The sequence below is a fragment of the Agelaius tricolor genome, unplaced genomic scaffold (assembly GCF_023055355.1).
Source record: "Agelaius tricolor isolate 1412-34295 unplaced genomic scaffold, bAgeTri1.0.p SCAF_2, whole genome shotgun sequence".
In the NCBI taxonomy this organism is placed as follows: domain Eukaryota; kingdom Metazoa; phylum Chordata; class Aves; order Passeriformes; family Icteridae; genus Agelaius; species Agelaius tricolor.
Genome location: NW_027269262.1, coordinates 86,808,493 through 86,828,486, shown reverse-complemented (window position 1 = coordinate 86,828,486; position 19,994 = coordinate 86,808,493). Strand labels below are relative to the sequence as shown.

Below are 19,994 nucleotides of genomic sequence, written 5' to 3'. Positions count from 1 at the left end.
CTACTCCAAAATGAACAAGTCACTTGAAATTGCTAGAAAGCAACGAGAACATCCTTTAGCCAGAGGAAAAGCTGGAGTGTGGAGCTATCAGACCTGGTTTGTATCAAGAGCGGTAGCTGCCACAGCACAGGGCTCAGGAGACTGATGTGGTGAGAGCTTCTTCAGGCTGGATCCTGGCACTGGTGTGATGTCCCACAGTCACAGAACATCCTGCTTGCTTTGTTTGGGGCTTTCAAATCTACATAGGCTCAGCATGGGGGGGTTGGAGGGGGGAAATATGGATATGGGGCAGGAGAATCAGTCTGGTTAAATCTTGTGCTCTTTCTCAATTTCTGCTGTGTCACAATATTTCAGATAATAACATTCAGAGAGACAGTGACTCCAACAGCCTCGGTTCTCTGTCCTACTTGTATTATGTGTTCTTCAGTGACATGTATTGATTTCTTTTCCTTATCAAAATTGAGGTGGATATCTCATATACTGTTTGGAGCAGCAGAGAACAAGACAAATGCATGCCCAGAGAAGTCCCTTGTCGTTCAAAGTTTCAGTCTCTTTACTTTTCTCCTGGCAAGCCTAAAGCTCATAGTTAAACAGAAAATTGGCAAAAAATTCTGTACCAATGAAAGTGGTGCAAATATTAAATACCAAAGAATGAAACTCAAAATAGCTCCCCACTGCACAACACAAAACAAACAGTTCAACCATATAAACCTGATTTATTTTCAGGTGCTTCCCCTCCCCAGAGCTCTTGTTCTGTGCGATAGTTCACCTGAGTATCAACAGAAAAGAACTTTATTTTCTCATGCTCCACACTGTTACATAGTTTCATGCCACTCACACCCTGAACTGGGAACCTTTCTGTGCCATGAAACCAGAACTAGACAGAGGAGTAAGTGTCCATAGAAAATCAAGTTCAGCTTCAGGCCTTACATTCTAAGGTGAGAGCTTCTCACCTTAGGAGTTTAAGGCTCTCAGGGATGCTTTTATTAGACCCTTTAGCCCTTCTGAAACAGCTGGAGGCTTTTCAGGTGGATGCAAAATGCACACACGACTGTAAGATGTTTTCCTCTGCATAGCTGCAAGACAACATTTTTCTTATCTAATTCAAGCCAACTATTCTAAGTTGTCTTAATGATACTTTTAGAGCTATACATAACAAGATTTACAGCTCTGTCATCTGCTGAGGGAGTGCTCAGGTTTCTTCTTGAGATAAGCTTAGTGCTGTTTGTCAACTCGTGCTTAAGCTGACACCCCCCTCCCCCGAGCTGCAGCAGGCACAAAACCTGCACGTCTTGGCTGGTTCTGGTCAGCTGCTGCTGGGGAACAGTAAAAACGATAGTGTGTCATGGTACAGGCTCTGCCTTGTTCCTCTGTGAATTACAGAACAGATCCTCCCGGCTGCAGCAAGGCGGATGTCTGCTCCACTCCTTTTGTAATGCTGGGGGCAGGGAGGAAAGTTGGTGACAGCTGTCACATCTGCTAAGCTGTCAGAGCAGAGGGGAAGCTGATCAGTCATTTTCTGCACCACCTAAAGAATGTTTTCCAGCTTACCTGGAACTTTAAATCCAGTGTTGACTCTGTTAATGACTGTTCCTACCAGTTTGACCTCGGTTCTTGTAGTGTCTGAACAGAAAAATCCCTTCCCCTTGTGCTTTTTGCTCTTCTCTGAAAGGCTGTATGGGACCAGGTCCATCTCCACGTGGTTTTTTTTTTTCCCCTCAAGGCTTGAAGATAATTTTGTGCCTCAGATACCACCAGAAATTATGAATCTGATTTCACTCTCACAGTCCCATTGAGTGGATAAATCAACCCTGGGCAGTCAAACACAACTGCTCTAGAATAGCTGTATTAGAGGTTGTTTCTTGTATTTAATTTTGTTCACTTCAAAACAGTAGCATTAGGCTTTGGTTTTTGATAACTAATTAATTTCCCCACTCTTTTCCTCAGGGAATGCTCCAGGAATAACTTACTACCTCTGCCTGCAAACTTACAAGCTTAAGTTGCTCTTAAACCTATTTTAGTAATGTTTTTCATCTCTCCCTGCTCTCACATCCCTGCTACAGTAGGTGTCAACAGTCCCTCTGAGATGGGGTTCTTAGTCTTTAAATAAAATTCAAAACTTAGGTATCAGAAAGGATTGAAATGTGCTCCTGAACTTCAGATTGAAGGAGAGACAAGGCACCTTGAGCTGAATGTGCACAAAAGAGCTCAGCAGCTGTTTGGTGATTAAGCAGGGGTTTATTGTGGTTTTCTGTTGGAGCCTGCAGATTTCCTTAATGACCTGACACCAGTGGCCACTTGCTGCTTTAGACACCTCAAAGACAAAGCAGACTTTTTTCAAATAAGTAAAGGTTCTACTGCCTGTAATTACTCGTCTATTTGGCATCTTTTCCCATCCATGGCTCCAGATCTATATATCCAAATGCCTTCCCTTTGTTCACTGTAGGGTTTGAATTCAGAGCTGTATTCCTGCTTTAACAACTGTAGGCAGGAAAGCAAGAGCCCCAGGCAGCTGACCAGTAAGTGAGCTGCAGCCAGCCACATGCTCTCACTTCAGCTGGGACTTTTTTATTGTGTGGAAACACATCCAGGAGCTGGGAAAAAAAGCCTTGTGGAGCAATTTCAGGACCACTGCAGTAGTTCTGACCTCCCTGGACAGAAGCATGGGGATGAAGGACAGACTTGTGATCCAGGATACTCCTCACTCTATCCTCCCTACAGGAGCTGGGCCAAGCTCTGCAGAAAGAAACAGGACAACAAATGCTTAAACCTGCTAAACCTGCCTGGATAGGGTGCACAGAGCTGCTTAAAAGGGAAGTTTGGCAGTCTGGACAGCTGGAGAGCAGGAAACATCATCTGAAGTGAACTGACACCAAGTGATGCTGAAAGATAGGGAGTTCCAAGGCTTTGGCAGAGTATAGAAACAAATCTGAGCTCTACATGTGCTACAAGGTAGAGATGTGAGAAGAGTAGGGGATGGAGGCCATCACAAGCCACAGCTTGGACACCTTTGAAAGAGTGTAAATGACTCCATTGTTGATGTGAAGATCAATCATAAGGAGTCAGCAGCTCTCCTGTGAGCACTGCCTCTAGGCTGGCCATATACTCACCTGAGAGGTCAAGGAAATGCAAACTCCTGTGAAGTGAGGGTTCCTTGTCCAGGAGAAGCAGCAAGATCTTAGCAAACAACACTTGGGGTGGGGGGGCAGCAGGGCAGAGAGACCATCTGGTCAGCATTGTGCAAGTAGCTGCTGTAATGGCTGGGCCCTGAGAAGGAGCAGCAGGGCCCGTTCCTCCACATTTGGCTGTAAGCAAGGAGGTGCTGCTGCCCTGCCAGAGCAATCTCTGGCTGCAGCCTCACACAGGACCCAGACCCACCCTTAGATGTGGTTCTGGCACCCACAGTTCCTCCTTGGAGCAGATCTGGAACAGTCACCTTGCTTAGGGACAGATCATCTTTAACTTGGCACTTATGTTCCCACCCAGGTCTGTCTGGATGAGATGCTTCTGGGTCCAGCAGAAAAGCTCCTTCTGTTCCCTGTTCCCTGCTGGGATGTAGAGATATTTGAGAGGGAAAAAAAACCCAAACCAAACCAAAAAAACCCAAGAAATTTGGAGGTAAAAAATCCCTCTCTACTTTAAAACCTTTGAGAGCAGGATTTGTTCCTCTCATTTGCCCATGGCAGTGTTCCATCTGAATGTTTTCCATGTAAAATGTAACCCCTGGTAATGTTTATTTAGATAGGGGCTGACAGGGGTCATCGCTTCCCTCTGTCTGTAGAGCAGGAGCTTGCTCTGCCCATGATCCCCAGGTTTAGCTGCTTGCCTGGTGGAACGTAAACAAAGGCACCAAATGAAGTACTTATGCATAGGGGTCCCAAAACCTATGGGATTTCTCTGCACCCCAGCCTCACTGCTGCCCAGGTCTCCATCTGCTTTGGGCAAAAGACAGGACTTGTAGCCATTGTGACAAGACCTGGGCCTTGGGGGCTGCAGAGTGAACCAAAGCATCACAGCCCCCCACCAGTGAGTAAAGCTGGGAAGCAAAATGCCATTTAGAGAAATTACCTTAAGACGTGTTACCCACACCTAATCCCTGTCCCTTCCTGAAAGGGATTGATGGTGCAGGAGAACAACAGCATCTGTTGCTGGAGGGAGAGCTTCCTGAGGAGCAGATGGAGAGGCTGTGTCCTGCGGGGACCCACACTCCTCCTGCAACCAAGATGTCATCAGTTGTCAACAGGATGGAGAAGATGAAGAAGGAACAGAACAAGGTGCCTCAGAGATGTCACAACTGCTCTGGACTCTGAGTGTAGCTCTAGAGATGGAAGGAACTCTTAGGGTTTAAAGGAGAAATTAGGTCTTGATGAGTTTTTCTTTGATCCTCCAAAGCTAGTCTTGCAGACAATGTCTCACTGAAGTGGCTTGGCTGCCAGGCTGGATAACCAGGCCCTGACCATAGCAGGGACACCACCTGCATTTGGAGTTGCCAACAGCCCTGTCCCAGGATGTCGCTCCTTCCCCGGGCACAAGCCTGCAGCCCCAGGTGCTGCTCGGGCCGGGGCAGCTCCAGCAGGGCCTGCAGCCAGGAGACTGGTGGAGATGGCTGGGATTTGTTACACACATTTGAAGCCTGCAAGGTGCTCCGGCATGTGGCTGCTCCCTTCCCCTGGCTGCAGAGCCTCGCCCGTGCTCGGCTGTGCCGTGTGTGCGGCCCGTGAGGGCAGGGCCGTATCTGGCTCCTCACGAAGGGTCTCTCCTGGCCCCCCGGGATGGATGTGGGGGCTGATGCCAAGGCTCTGACCTGCCCCCATCCTTCACCCCCGGCCCGGGGGGTGAGCACCCCGAGAGTGCCGCTGGCCCGCGGGGGCTGCCCGGGGGAGCCGCGGCCGCTGCCCCGGGGCGGCGAGGAGGGAGCTCGTGAGGGGCCCGGGGATCGGGGCCGGGCGCGGCGAAGGTGCCGGGGCCGCCTCTCCCTCCCCCCGCGCCGCTTCCTTTTATATCGATGCGGCACCGCCGCCCGCAGCCACAACCTGCGGCCGTGACGCCGCCGGCAGCCGGAGGGACGAGGCTGCGCCCCGTGCCCAGGTAAGGGCTGCCCGCGCCCCCCGGGCGGGCGGAGCGGGGCGCGGAGGCAGCGGCGAGGGGCGGCTCAGCGGGAACGAGAGGGAGATGGGGATCGCCCGAGGAGCCGGGAGGAGCCTGAGCGGAGCCGTGGGGTGTGCGCCCGTGGGGAGCCGCGGGGCGGAGAGGAAGGGGGAAGGAGCCGGGGCAGCCCCCGCCCCGCTGTCCCCCATCCCCGGGCGGGAAGGCGCAGCCCCCGCAGAGGATGCTCAGCACTGCCCGGGCAGCTCCGCGCCTTCCCGGCCGCCTCCCGCGGCGCAGGGTGTCTGTGGGGCCGCGGACAGAGCACCAGGGCGGCCGGAGGCGGCTCTGGCCGAGCTCTGCTTCCCCCAGGGCACGGGGACTGCGAGGCCGCCCGGGCCGGGAGGGGCCGAGGGGGGTGTGCGAGGGGTGATGGGCCGGGCACGGGGTGTCCTGGCAGATCCAGCGAGCGCTGTGACAGCCCTCACACCAACCCACACCATCTCCAGTCACTAACGATGGAAGCCGAGCAGCACACGCCGGGCTGGCCGGCCTCAGGAGGAAGCCATGGCTCGGTCCTGTGTGCCATGGGTGCTGTGTGTGGCCGTCCTGGGCTGGGAGCAGCACCGACCATGTTAGATAGAGGCTTTTTGTACAGATGCTGGGTGCCAGGCCGGAGACTTATCATGCGTCCTTGTTCATGCAAATCTTGTGCCTAAAAGTTCAGCCCAGCAGGCAGAAATGTGCTGGACTGGCTGGTAAGAGGGTGAGCATTTCTGCTTTGGGGGATCTGGTACTTCCTCATCTGGGAGGAACGGTGGTGTGGTTGTGATCATGACTCTGTGTGAAAACTACCCCGCTCTTGAGCAAGCTGGCGAGTTTCAAAAGGGTTAGTGCTTAAGCAGAATAGCACAGAGCAGCCCCTAAACAGTGAAGATTACCTGGCTGTATGGTTTGGAGCCAAGCTACCCTTTTGCCATTTAAAAATGAACTCTTATCCCTAATAACCATTTTTAATATACATAAAAATGTGTACATTCTTTAATTTAAGATCCAAACAGCCATGAGGATGATGCTTATTCAGTGTTTTGTTAGTGATTAAAACAGTAGAAAGGCCTTTTTTTTTTTTTTAATTCAAGCAAACCCTGCATCTGCACCCCAAACTGAGAAGTGCTTTGAAGAGATGTGGGATTTTGGTTGAAGTTTAATGTCCTCTTTGTTTCAGAGCTTGATTGAAAATGAGGTTGGCAATGGCTGCTGCCTGTTTAATGTTGAGGAGGAGAGAACTGATGCTGTGGGGAGGTGGGGAATGTTCATGGTGCCTACATGTGCTCTGAAGGACTCTCTCAGATGCACACAGATGCACACTCTCTCAGATGCACACCCTGGGTCATTTCAGTGCTTGGCTCTGCTCAGGGTCATCTTGCCTTAGAGAAAGGCAGCATTGGCTGCATGGCTCCTGCTGGGTTCCCTGCTCAGAGGGATCCAGAGCCTGTGCCTGTCCAGGATGCTCTCAGCTGCTGTTGCAGACAGCAGTCCCTCCCTGCTGCTTGCTCTTGCTCTCTGGAGCACTGCTCAGGCCGGGGGCCTCACCAGTGCATTCTCTGAGAGGTGTCACCGTTTGCTTTCCCAGGGTGGGTGATGTGGTTTCCTCCATGGCTCAGCAGGAGCCCCTGGCATGAAGGAGCTCCAGAGCAGGTCTGAGGCAGGGCTCTGCAGGGAGACTAGGAAGCACAGCATCCAGTAGAACAGTTGTACCAACAGGACTTTTAAAGACAATTCCAATAAAGTCCAGAGCATCCTTTTCTCTCTCTGAGATCAATAGTTCAGACTGCTCAGCAAAGAGTGTGTGTGATGGATTTTCAATAATCAGCACAGCACAGCTCAGGCTTGAGGAAAAAATTGTTAGGCCTCATTCTGTGCCTCTAGATGTGAGTGTGCCCAGCAGGAGCACTGGGAGAGGCTGATGCACTGAGGGGAGTTATAAAACGTTAATACTGCCTCTGAGCATGGAAGGGCACAGCCACTCTCAATTCCTATTTATTTCTTTGTACTCAAAGGTATCAGAGGATACGCAGTGGCTCACAAAAATAAAGACTGGTATTTGAGATACTTCCTGTGCTTGTTGGAGGAGAACAAGGCCCAGAGTATTTTGAAAGTAAAAGCATATTTCCTGTGAAAAACTGCTGAAGTGACGTGCGAGATTGTTTCGGAGCTGGAGGCACAGGCGATGATTCAGGCCAGCAGCGTTGGCAGCTGGGCTGGTGTGGGGCCGAGGGGAGGGTGCTGAGCACCAGCCTGTCTAAACCTGCAGACAGGGCACAGGTACAGCCTCCTGTGCTCCTCTTGCTGCCCTGGGAACAGGAAGACAGGCTGTGTCCTCTGGTTGCAGACAGCCTCAGGGGCTTGATTAGGGACTAGAATTTGGTCTGCCAGCAGGTATGAGCAGACCTGCTCTGGTTGAGTAAGTACATGCTCCAGAGGCTCCATAGAGAACCAGTGCAGGTCTCTGGGCACAAAGGTGATTCCATTGTGGTATCAGGACTGCTTCTGTAAGCTGAAGGTCATTCCTGCATTGCTCTCTCTACCCTGACTTAGAAAGTCTTGTCTCTGAGGTTACTTCAGTCCAAGAGCTGTCCTCCTGATAGTCTGGTTTAGGTTTTCATTTAGTGCTTATCATGGCTGCCAGCCTGCTTATCACTGAATCACTGCCCCCATGCAGACCTGCACGGTTCCACAGGGAGCTGAATCCAGCTCTTTGGCTCCCAGGAGCCTTCTCTCCCCTGCAGCAGCTCAGCTCCAAGGGAGGAGGTGGCTGGGAGCAGAACACAGCGCTGACAGTATGCTGGAACACAGTTGCTGGAGCTGGTTTTCAAATCTGCAGCAGGGCTGTATCTCACAGTGGGTAGGAAGCACTTTGCACGGTGTCTGCAGTTACTCAGCTGTTGGAAACCTTTGTTCTGTGCTGCTCTGTGTGGAGCTTGATATAGCTTGGATTTTTTTGGTTTTTTTCGTTGGTGCTTGAGTTCTATTACTGTCTTTGCTGGGTGTATTTTAAAACAAAAAATGCACACATGAATTTATTCCCTGGAGGTCTTTCTGCACTAGAGATGCTCAAAGTGAGTGTGTGACCTTGTGGTAATAGGTGGGATAAGCCTAATAGGTAGTTTTGGTTTCCATTCCCAGCAGTTTTTCAGGCGGTGCAAGCTGCTTTTCTACCATAAAAATTCATTTGTCCTAAAAGTTCTTTCTAGAGCTGGGTTTGCTATCTGTTTTGCAACAATGCTCTATGATTGATCTACACCAGGGTACCTAGTGGACAAAGTCATTTCTCAAAGGCTTGCTGGATAGAAAGGGAAAAAAAACAAGTCTTCTGACTACAGCAGAAAACCAGGCATTTTATCTGAGTCTTGCTAAGACAGCCTTTGTCTCAGCTGAGAAACAGGACCCCCCAATCCCAAGCATCTGCCTTGTTCCCAATCTCGAGGTCAAACCTCCTGGTCACAACCCTCTCTATTTAAGAAAAAGATGTAGACACAAGTTGTAATCTGTGCTATGAAAATCTAATCTGTGACCTAATTTGTTGTGATACCATGAAGAACCTGTCAGCAGCAATCATCGTAACCCGTGGCACGGATGCACTGCCGGCTTTCCAAGAGAGCTCGCTCGCCCTAGCCCCAGAGGAGAGGTGTCATGCCCAGTGAGTACATTTAGGCTCCTCCACTGACAAATCTGGGAATAATACAACTCTCAGGTCATTTTTGTTATTCTTTTCAATATGGAAATGGTATGGGCAGTTTTGCTACGAGTGAAGGGAACCTCTTCTGAGGATCCCTGTGGAGCAGGCTGGTTTGAAACACGTGGGAAGGAATGAGGTGTAACCAAAACTGGACAATTTTCTGTGCATGCCATAATAGCTGTTTACCTGTCTGTTGTTCATTCTCCATGGCCATGGCAGCAGCTTGGATGAAACCAACTCACTGGGTGAGTGGTTAGAGGAGGGACTTGTCTGAATAACTTCTCACCAGTGGGAGCTGTGGTTGCGTGGGCTGATTCTCACAGGGCAAAACTGGCTGGCTTCTGTACAGCCCCTTTGGGCCAAGTTAGTTGTCCTTTAAGGAGAAAAAACAAGATCTTTTTTGGTGTACTGCTGAAAATACAGAACTGTCAATCTTGCTCTGCAAGAGTAGAGAAGGAAGGAAAGGTTTGCAGGTCAGGAATGCACATGTAATAGGCTGAAAAACTGGGAACTGTACTCCTAGGTCCCTACATGGCTACATCTGTCAGGGAAAAATCTTACCTAAGAAACTACTGCTGTATCAGAAACAACAGAGCTGGGCTTCCATTTTGATTGTTCTAGAAATTGCTGTTTGATGTTTTTTTTTAATATTATCCTTCAAATGCTTTCCTTGAACGTACTAAATTAAAATTTACAGAGGCATGCAGTCTGTTGACAACTGCTAAAATCCATGTCTGGTTAGAGAGACCATCAACCCATTTGGACTTTGAGATCCAGTAACCTAGATCCAGTAAAATGCATGTGCATAATCTGCTGCCTCCCTTTCTTGCCCTCACTGGAGCTACCTGTGCTGCTGTTAAGGCACTAGATCTTAAGACATCTTCTTTATTTTGAGCCTCCCTTTTATTTTTAGTGTTTTGTTCCCTAGCATATGTTAGGTGTATGTTAGCAGAGAATACTTGCATTGTAGTGGCAATTTGTGTGTTCTTTTTTTTTGTATTTCAGTGTACTTTTACCCACCCTGAGCGCTCAGAGCTCAGGTTTCAATGTGTTATTTGTTGATTTTTGTTCACTCCAGACTTTTCCCTCCACCCACTCACTTCCTCTCACAAATGTTTCCTCATTTCACCACTTTTTCACACCCATTTCTAGCACAGGGTTGCCTCCCACTGTGGGCAGGCTCAGCACTTCATCTACCTCAGCACTTCATCTACTGTTCACCTCTGCATGAGATGGGTGACAGATCCAGGTGTGAGGGGAGGAGCAGAGGGAAGAGAAGGTGTTTGTCCATGTCAGGGGAAAGGCACAGTGGCAGGGAGAGGAGGTCTGGGTGCAGGTGTATTTTTGGGCTGCAGGACCAAAGGCATATAAGCAGGGTGGGTGTATGGGTGGAGGGAGTGAAGGTAAAGAGTGCAGGTGGTTTTATGTGTGTGCTCTTGATGGGGCACAGCACAACCTCTGTGTGTGAATAGCTGGGAGACAGCTGGGCATGCTGGGCTGGGACCTCTGAGTTTTGAGGAAGGTGCATCTCCAGACCACAAAGCAGCCTGGCCAGAGGCCCTCAGCAAAGCACAGGCAGCTGAGGTGGCACTTGTGATAGCTCCAATTTTAATGTGCAACTTTGTTCTGTCTGCCTTTTATTTTTAACAAAAGGTTTCTCACCTCCCCTGGACAGCACCAATTTCTTAAACCACAAGGAGTGCATCTGGCAGCTTACAACCTGTTAAAAAGAGGAAAATATACCATGATGAAAATAGCATGTCTGTAGTTTTAAATTAGGTAAGGGCTAAAATTAGTAGGAACAGGCCTGTCTGTGTCTGTACAAACCAGTAGAGAATTAACATTCATCTGATGCTGAGCAAGGCAAGCAGAGGTTTGCAGCTCACACTTCCTTCGCCTTGTCCCACTCCTGTCCTTGCAGCTTCGCTTCCCCGCAGGGCTCAGTCACCAGTTAGCAGAAAGCTGTGCACATACCACTAACCTTGTGCCAATACTGAGTGCTACTTTCAGCACTGTGAAGTGTTAGCAACAGCCAGAGCATTTTTGCCACACTCCTTTAATTTCTTTGCTCAGCTGCTGTGAGTGCAGCTTTGGATGCATCATGCTAAGGTCAGAGCCCTGGATGTGGCCTGAGTCCCATGCTGGGGCCCGGATCCACCCACCATTTCCTCGGTGAGATAGGAGCCCCCAAGACACTTGTTTTCTCTTCCCAGCTGTGGTTTACTTTCCTCTTCTGTAATTGTGTTTCTGTTAACAGGGCCGCAGTAAAAAACAGTTGCTGAATTATTTACCTCACTAGAATAACTCTCGGGTGGTTTGGCTCTTTGCAGACTATTTTTCATCTCACACCTTCATGTCGTTTTCATTCGCAGCGTGACCCATGCAAACAGGTTTATTGGTGCAAGCTAAAGTGTGCAGCAGACTGGTGGGGTGATGTGTTTGAGGGAGGGAGAACAGCCAGAGCCTTCACCTCTCCCCCTCCTTCCCTGGGAACTGCCGTGCTAGGCCCTGTGCCCACTGCCTAAGTCAGACTCCTGGGAGTGAATATTCTTCCCCCCCTAGCATATCCAGAGGAATCAGAGGTCACTTGGAAATCAAAATTAAACAATGCCCTAGTGCAGCTTTGAAAAGTTTACTCAAAGGGCTGGCGTTGCTCCAGTGCGGTGAAACTGGTGACCTCCCTCCCATAACAGCACCAGAGAGGACTCTGGTTTGGCTCTCAGTGGCCAGAGGTGGCTGCTGAGCTTCACCCTGGGTGGTAGGGCTGGATTCCCACTCCTTGCACCATGCTCCCAACCAGAGTATGCACAGTGCAAAACCAGGGAGGGCTGGACTGCATCAGGCTCGTTGCTGCCCAGAAACCTCTTCAGGGGTTGTAGTGGAAGCTTGTGAAGTGTCCAGGCTGCTTCAGGCAAGGGACAGGGACCATCCCCAAATAGGAAAAGGCACAGAAGACCTGGACTTGGCTTGTTTCCCTGAGTTATGCCTCCTGTGAGCTATCCCATGGAGGGACAACTGGAAGCTGTCTCTGCAGGCCTCATCCAGCAGCATGCTCCTGGCAGTGGACAGCTATGTGATACATGATTTATGTTCCATCAACTCTGTGTCTTGACAGAGACAGGGGACAGAGTGTGATGGGGAGTATCTCTGTGGTCTGCAATCTCCATGATTTGGGTTTCCATGGTGGTTTGTCTGGATCAGTCAACAAAACTCATAGATAAAAACTAGAAGCCCAGTTCCCAGGACTCTTCTGGCAATCCCAGAACTGAGGAGAGCAGATGCTCCATTACTCCTGTGAATCCTAACTCTCACTGCAGGACTTGCTGATGACTAAACTCCATCTTCTGTGCTTTAGTGGGTATGTCAAGCATCCTGCTTACACTGAAGCATTTCTTACATTAAGAAATATTTACGGTCCATGTTAGTGTTCTCTTAGTGTACTCTGAGTATCACAGATATGACTGGCAATGGCCTACTGGAATCCCTCAAATGTGAATGAAGAAGCCACTCCCATCTCTATTTAAGGACTGGGACCATGTTTCTTTCCCAGGATTACTGCCTTGAAAGGAGATGGTTTTAGGAGTGCCTCCAAGCTGCAAATCTTATACCAGGACTTCTTGTGCCAAGGATTCACAGCTGATACATCCTGGTTACTGGTATTACTATAACTGCATTTAATGAGCAAAACCTGCTTTAGGTCCACTTGCACCCATTCTAGGTCTGCTGCTACCCCCTCTGCATGTCTGGACATGACATGAATCACAACACCTCTAAAATACATTTATGCATTGAGGTATAAATGTACCTAAAACCTGTAACTGCTGTTCATACCAAAAAAAAAGCCTTTCAAACTTTGTGTGGTTCTGTTCGGTCTGTCATCTGTTTTATTAAAAACTAAACTACTTGATGTGAGGAGCACTTGGTGGATGTACTCAGAACTCTTATTCTGTGGGAAAAGGCCTCCTGTGTGGGGACTGTGTCACCCCACGTGCTTTTGCACAGGGCTCCCAGATTACATAGCTGGCACAGGAGCAGTAAATTCTTCCTCCTGCAATGCCAGTCAGTTAGAGGAAGGAAGAAAGGAGAGCAGGGGCCCAGAAAGACAGTACTATGTTCAAGTGAGCACGTAGAAAAGGACTGATCCTGATAACCTTGAGTGCCTGCTGAGCCCACTGGCAGGCTGGAGCACTTATCCAGAGCCCTTGGAGAGGACCATCTGATCCAAGGCAAACAGATCATGCCCTATCAGCACATTGCCCAGTGCTGCATGGGTTTGGAGCTGTTCCTGGGAAGTTTTCATAGACTTGAATATAGTTATTTGCATGTTGAACAGTGTCTGGGCTTTTCCTCTTCCTCTTAGCTCTGTTGGGCACTGCTGTACAAGTGTCTGCAAGGGAAGTTGTGTTCTCAGTCAGTGCCCAAATTGGTGTAACTTCCCCTGGACAGTGGCTCCCAGAACTGCAACCCTGTCTGCAGTAGCCCTGCTGGGGAAGGGGAAGAGCAGAGGCTGCTCTGCAGGGGGACTTTGGTGAGGAACTTCCCCTGTGTTTGTTCTCCTCCCCTAGTTCCTCATGCATGAGATGATCCGAGTCCTCATGTTCCCCGTCAGGTGACATTCACCAGCTGGGGTTTCTGCAACAGGGGATGCTCATGTCCACTTGAGGGGAGCCATGGGCTTCCTGTGAAATGCACTGTGGAAATAACAGCACACACCCCACCCACATTACTGCCCCTGTGTCCTGCATGCCTCAGCCTCTCTTCAGCCCTGCTGCTGAGAGAGCTTTGGGGGGCAGTTAGAGGTGTCCTTGCTTCTGGGGGAAACCAGAGCCAGCCCCTGCTGGCCCTGCCTGCTGGGGTTCAGCACAAGGAGCCCTTTCATTCCCCTCTGATGGGAGCTGCAGCACCTGCTCAAGTCCAGGGAGACAGGAGGGAGGTGAGCCATGTTTCTGCCCCCAGTGCCCTGCCTGCTGCCATGGCAGTGCCCCCCAAGCCTTGGTCCAAGGGCAGGAGGTGGTAGTTCACACCCAACTCTGACCCACCAACTTGCCAAGCTGGTCTTCCTTCAAAGTTGCTCCGTATCTGCTTTACCCTCTTCTGCAGGATGGAGCCCAGACCAATATTCAGGCTTTGCTGTGTTCCCTCAAGGTTTGGCCTACTCACTCTCTGTCAGCCAGTTGTGGGTGTGTTCTAAATATTTGTTTAGTTCATCCTTCTCATATGTGCTGAATAGTTTCTGAGCTGGAAGAGCTGGCAGAGCATTGGCCTGGGAACAAATTAAGCTACCCCCTCTTGCTATGTTTTTACTTTGTTTTGTTTTCTTTCCTGCACTGTTTTGTTGGGCTCCAATACTGTGAATTTCACTGACATGAATAAAACACTGACAATTTCCCCAGTGGATCTCAGCAGGATCAGAACTCTTTGGAGATGAAAGCATATCAGATTGTGTGAAAGACATCTTTTCAGAGGTCACTGAAATTTGGTCCCTTGTTCCAGAGCCTCCTTTTACCTTAGACACTAATATTGCACGTGCAGTAGGTGAATTTAGGTTCCAGCCCCATGAGAAGATACACTAGTTAATACAGAGAACTTTAGAAATTGTCCTTACTCTCTCTGATGTAATTTTTATCCCTTGAGTGTACAGAGATTAAAAGATAGTTGATGAGCATACTAAACATTCATTGCACATTTCTCTTCCGGTATCCAGCTGACCTCAAATCTAGAATGAAATGAATTTGCATTTGTTTCTAAAAGTATCTTATTTTGTGAATCAAAATGTCAACACATTTGAAAATGGTCCCACATGAGACATTTGTATCTCTTGGAGTCTAAATTGCTGGATCAATGTCCCATTAATACTAAGGGTGTTTAAAGGACAAATTCTCTGCCTACTGCAGTGAAAATTTACCCCGAGGTATGACATTTCACCTGCCACTGAGTATAAGACTGTTGAATATAATGGACCGGAATAGCAAGATCTGCACATGCTGCTAGCAAAAACGGGTGAGCAGCAGATCCCATTACAGAAACCTTCCTCTTTTTTTTTTTTCCTCCTCCTTTTTCAGATATTTAAACTTGCATGCTCTTTGCAGCCTAAATTGCTGCACTATTCAGAAGCTGGGTACAGTTTAGTCATGTAACATATGAGTGGATAAAGAGATCCCCAAAAATCTTCCACTCAAAAAGATGCAAGGAAATGAGAGCACCTGGGTGCACGCAAGGTCTTATGGCACAAAGCCTGGCTCCAGCCAGAGCACGGAGCTATGAGCCCCATCACATGCTGTCCTGGTGGCAGCTCTGCTGATAGACAGGGCTTTGCCACAGCTCATCCCTGCCCTCACCAGGGCTCTGTTCTGGGGGAGCAGAGGACAGTTGGCAAGTCTCAACCCCCTCCTCCTCACATGAAATACAGAGACAACTGGACAGAGCTATCAGCAAACTAAAGCACTGCAAATCCTCTGAAGCCAGGGGCCCAGTGAAGCTGAGCCTCAGGCCAGGCATGTTTACCCGAGGAAGTGCCAGCATAGCCCAGGAGAACATACCAGAAAATTGCACCACACTGTCCCTCCCTTGCACTGCCACAGAAGCCAGATGCCAGGATGGAAAAGCACCAGGAGACGAATAAAAAAGCTTCAAGTGCCAGAGAGCCCTGCTCAGCCCTACCTTCTGCTGCAGGCCATCTATGCTTCCCAGCATTCCCTGGTCTCCTGCCAATTCCCATCAACAGCTGTGGTTTGTGGTTGTAATGCTCAGCATTTGTCTCCTCTTTCTCCTAGCAGACCTGCCCAAAAGCTGGATGTGCAGCATGTAGCAGTTCAAAAGTCCCAGGACTCCCGGAATTGGCCTCTAAGTATGAAAACAAATCTTTCTTTACTCCTTTATCTTCTCCAAGGCCTGAGACATTGTAAGTGTGGGTTTGTAAGGCTTCCGGGCCTTTCTGATGGCATTTGTGAGGAAAGGTTACATAACACAGTGCTTTATAATACATAATTTTCATTCTTTTAAAGAACAAGAAAGTGCCAGCAGTAAACCTAAAGCTGGATTGCCAGCCCAGAAGCAGCCTGCTTACTGCATTTAGCAGATGAAATGTTCTTCACTCCATCATGCTTATTCCCAGTTTCTGTGTCTGTGTATTGCTGTTGAGGCTGCAGCTTGGGCAGGAGCGGCTCCAAGATGTTAGCAAGTGTCTGTTAGGAATCCCACTCCCTGTTTCAGAAGGCCCCAGAAGTTCATTAGATGTTTAATAGCTTCCAGCCACTGCTGTGCTGGATGGACCTGAACTGGTGACCGAGGGGGGAAAGGTTCTCTCACACATTTACAAACCCTGAGGCATCTGCTCCCCAGACACAAATTTGTCTAATTCCCCTAAACCACTGATGATCTGCCCTGAAATGATACTCCCATTCCCTTAGGAAATCCCTTGGGTTGATATCAAGTAGATAGTTATTTTTGGATTCTTTCCCAGAGAGAGTGCACTGTATTGCTCTGAACCCTACACACCAAATAAATATATCATCCTACTGTAGTAAAGGTTCAAAAAGTTTTATTGAAGGGGAAACAGATTATTAATAATTAAGGGTAGTTCACTGTATTGGTTTTGAGCCAAGTAAAGCTAATAGAGCTTTTTTTTTAGAGCAGAGATAAATGTGTATAATATTGAGACTGAATTGATTGCAGCATTTAATGCAACATAAAGTCAATTAATGAATTTCAAGGGTTAACTCTGCATTAAAGTGAAACATGAAGCCCACAAGCAATGTATTAAGCATTTTTAAAGATTAGCAAAAGCAGACAAACAAAAAACAAACCCACCCCTTTTTGATTAGTAAATGCTTGTATTTTTTTTCTTCTTGAGGGAGAAACTCATATTACCAATTTTACTTCTTTTATCCTAAAGCTCTGGGTTATTATATGTATGTGTGTACTTTTCCCTCACCCCCTTTTAGTATACAATAAAGCCTTTACAAGAAGGTGATCAGTGATTAATTCTAACAAAATCCTCCTACATCTCCTTGCAATATTCTCGGGATGGACAGGGGCGTAGAGGGAACAGTATTGGAAAACACTTTTGTAAGAAAGGCTCTAAATGTGGAGAGTTCTAAACTGCTATGTGGTTTGGACCACCCCATGTTGTTCACTGTCTACCCAACTACAATTTCTTAATTTAAAAGTATATTTTCTATTTCTCTGCAATATCAGAAGAACATGACATGGAAAAGAGAAAACAGAATCACTGGGTGATTAGCTGTACTAATGAGGATGAGGCAGGTCTTAAAACATTCTGCATTGAACAATTTCAATGTTTATCACAGAATAAACCTGCAGCCATTCCTTTTCACTGACAGACATTATATTGTAATGTTGTCCCTTTGCAGCCTTTCCCAAACCATCCAGTTCTTCTGAAACCTTTGTCCAAGTCCTAATATGACATGAGGTCTTTTTCTGCACCATGGTCTCCTACTCTCTGCCTTCTTTCTTGGTAGCCATTCAGTCTTCCAATGGGCACACATGGCCCTCTTTGCCATCTGGCCACATTCAGGTCCTGAGTGCAGCCCCCTCTGCACTAAACCCAGGCTTGTCACACTCAGCTGCAAAACCTTTCACAAGCTCAGGGGCAGAGTCTGTCATCCGAGCAGCAGCGTGTTGTGCCTTAGGACAGAAGTGACCCCATTAAAACCATTTAGAAGCATGCACACTTATGACTGGCTCACTGCCCTTATGCCTCTCCTTGCTCTCACATGGTTCCCCAGGCCCTCTCACATCCCTGCTTAAGCTGGTCTTCTTTGGGCAAACCACAGAAATGTTGTATTCTCTACACTGCCCCTACCAGCCTGTTAAAGTAAAATTCAACTGATAAACAATTTAAGATTAAAATAATAATGGCAACATAATGGGAGCATGAAGGAGGAGGTACCATTTGTCTTTTTTTAGAAGACAAGAAAATAGAATTAAAAAATAGAGTCCTGTGAACACTGTAACTAATGAATTGTAATTTTCTCATGATTTGCACTCCGTGTGGCCTGCATTTCCCACTGGATCTTTTTCAGTGCAAAACTTCTCTGCTCCTCCCTGTTTTCAGCTCCCTCCTTCTCTGCTAAGTTCTCAGTGCTTCCACTGCAGCTCCCCTGGTGTCTCTCTTACATCTTGCCAGTCAGGCAGGAGATGACCCAAGCAGGTTAACTGGGCAGTATACACATGTGTTGAGTATCAGCACCACAAACCTGATTTCCAAGGGAGTGCAGGCTGTGTGTCCTGGGACAGGAAGAATGGCTACCTGGCATAGGCCAGGGGCTCACAGGCAACCTGGAAAACAACTCAGAGTGATCAGCCTCACTGCATAACACATTACTGTGTGAGACACTGCTGCTCCAGCTTTTGTGCCCAGGTTTGTTGATTTAGGACTAGCTTGGTTGTAGAAAGTGTGTACAGCAGATCTCAGCACTTGTGTTTTCCTCTCATTTACAACTTAGTCTGCAAGCTGCTGAGAGCAGGAATTGCACCAGTGGTTTTTTAAGGCATTGTACAAATATTTCCAATTTAGCTTTTTGCATATGAAATTACTAAAGTTTAATGGCATCATTTTAGGCACTTAGAAGTTTTCAGAATGGGAGGTACCACTGCCAGGCTTCGTAGCCTTCTTGCTTAAAGTCATATGAAAAGTCTGAGGTCAGAAATATGGTCTAAGCTTCAGAGTTACAGCCTAGCACCTCACAAGAGAAGACTATTTTGCTTCCTTCAGGTTTTTAGCTTGTTCACTGTCTGAGACAGGAATCATTTATAATCGGGAGAATATGAGCATGTATTTAAAAAGTCCCACTGGTTTGTGATGCAATCCTGCAGAGGTGGTGTGGTCATGGGGAAAGCTGTCTAGTCTGATCATTAACATAATAGGTACCTAAGCTGTGACTCCAGGAACCCAGATGTCTCAGATGGGACTGAATCCAGATTGCTATAAACAGGCAGAGAATGTTTCCCAGCTCATGCATGGGGTTTATCAGCTGGACATAAAAAGTATCATCTTTTAATCAATTGGGAAAACTCAGAATAAGTTTAAGCAATTACAATGTGCAATACCAGCTTTACTGTCTTTTCTTGCTAACTGAATATTAAACAGCTGTATCTGGTGCTATATTTAGCCCTAGGTGCCATATTCCTGCTCAGGAAAAAGGAAGAGAAAGACGTCTGGTGTGCAGTGTTACAGTTCTTCAGCAGAGGAAGTGTTTAAGTGCCTGCCTAAATGCTTTGTTTCATGGAAGTGTTCATCTGCACCCAGTCTGTCTCTCACAGATTACAGCACAGGAAAGTCCTGGCTTTCCATTTCCTCTGCTAGCAAACTCTTCCTTGCAGCTAGAGGGACTTGTGCTTATGGGACCAGTAAGGACTCTATTTCTGTCCCTCGAGCTACCCAGGCATCTTAAAATGATGACATCTTAATTGTGCTCAAAGATTTTGCTTCATAACCCAAACATGCCTACCATGAGGGTGATGGGTGACTGGGAATTTCTTATCCCACAGAAAAAGAGTGCTACCTAACTACTGCATATGAGCTCATGGGAGAACCTGCAGGAAAATGTGTGTACTGATGAGAAAAGGGCTTCTTTAAAGTTCTTTACATTCAGCAATTTGTTACACTAAAATCATATTAATGTCTGCTGCTCTTTGGAGCATATTGATGGCATTGTGAAACGGCAGAAGTATAAAGGTATACAACAGATGACTGCATCAAAACAGTGTAATTTTAAAGAGGTAGATGCAGTCAGTGAGCTAGTAACTAAATCATAGTCTATTTTTTCTCTCATTATTCAGTAGCCTTGTACTCAATATCACTTAGATCATACACAAAGATAAATTTGGTTTATAGAAGTTCAAGTGAATGCTGCAGAACCAGTTGAGGTTTTAATTTACTAAATTGAATTCTAGTTTTCAGATGGGACCAAACAGTCAGGTCCTTTCAAACTGAAATAGTGGTACAAGGGCAGAACAGCAGCAACAGTGACACTGCAGTGCTGTGAGGTGCTGAGCCCCTCAGCTCGTGGTTGTACCACTGGAGCTCAAGGAACAATCCTATGGGGTGCAGCCTGAGATGCTGTCCTTGCTCGTGTCTTGCCCAGCAGTGCTTAACACTGTTCCATGAAGTCCATGTTTACTCACTGAATTTTTTAATTGTCCCCTG

At 47.7% G+C, this 19,994-nt stretch overlaps 1 protein-coding gene across 3 annotated transcripts in view; it reads left to right on the top strand.

The window, feature by feature from the left end:
• Window positions 1-4,930: 4,930 nt before the first annotated feature.
• CYRIB (CYFIP related Rac1 interactor B) overlaps window positions 4,931-19,994 on the top strand; it is a 96,866-nt gene continuing 81,802 nt past the window's right edge. For all 3 annotated transcript variants that reach the window (XM_071421800.1, XM_071421793.1, XM_071421797.1), the window contains exon 1: window positions 4,931-5,088. The gene's annotated coding sequence lies outside the window, so the exon portion shown is untranslated. The remainder of the gene's footprint in view (window positions 5,089-19,994) is intronic.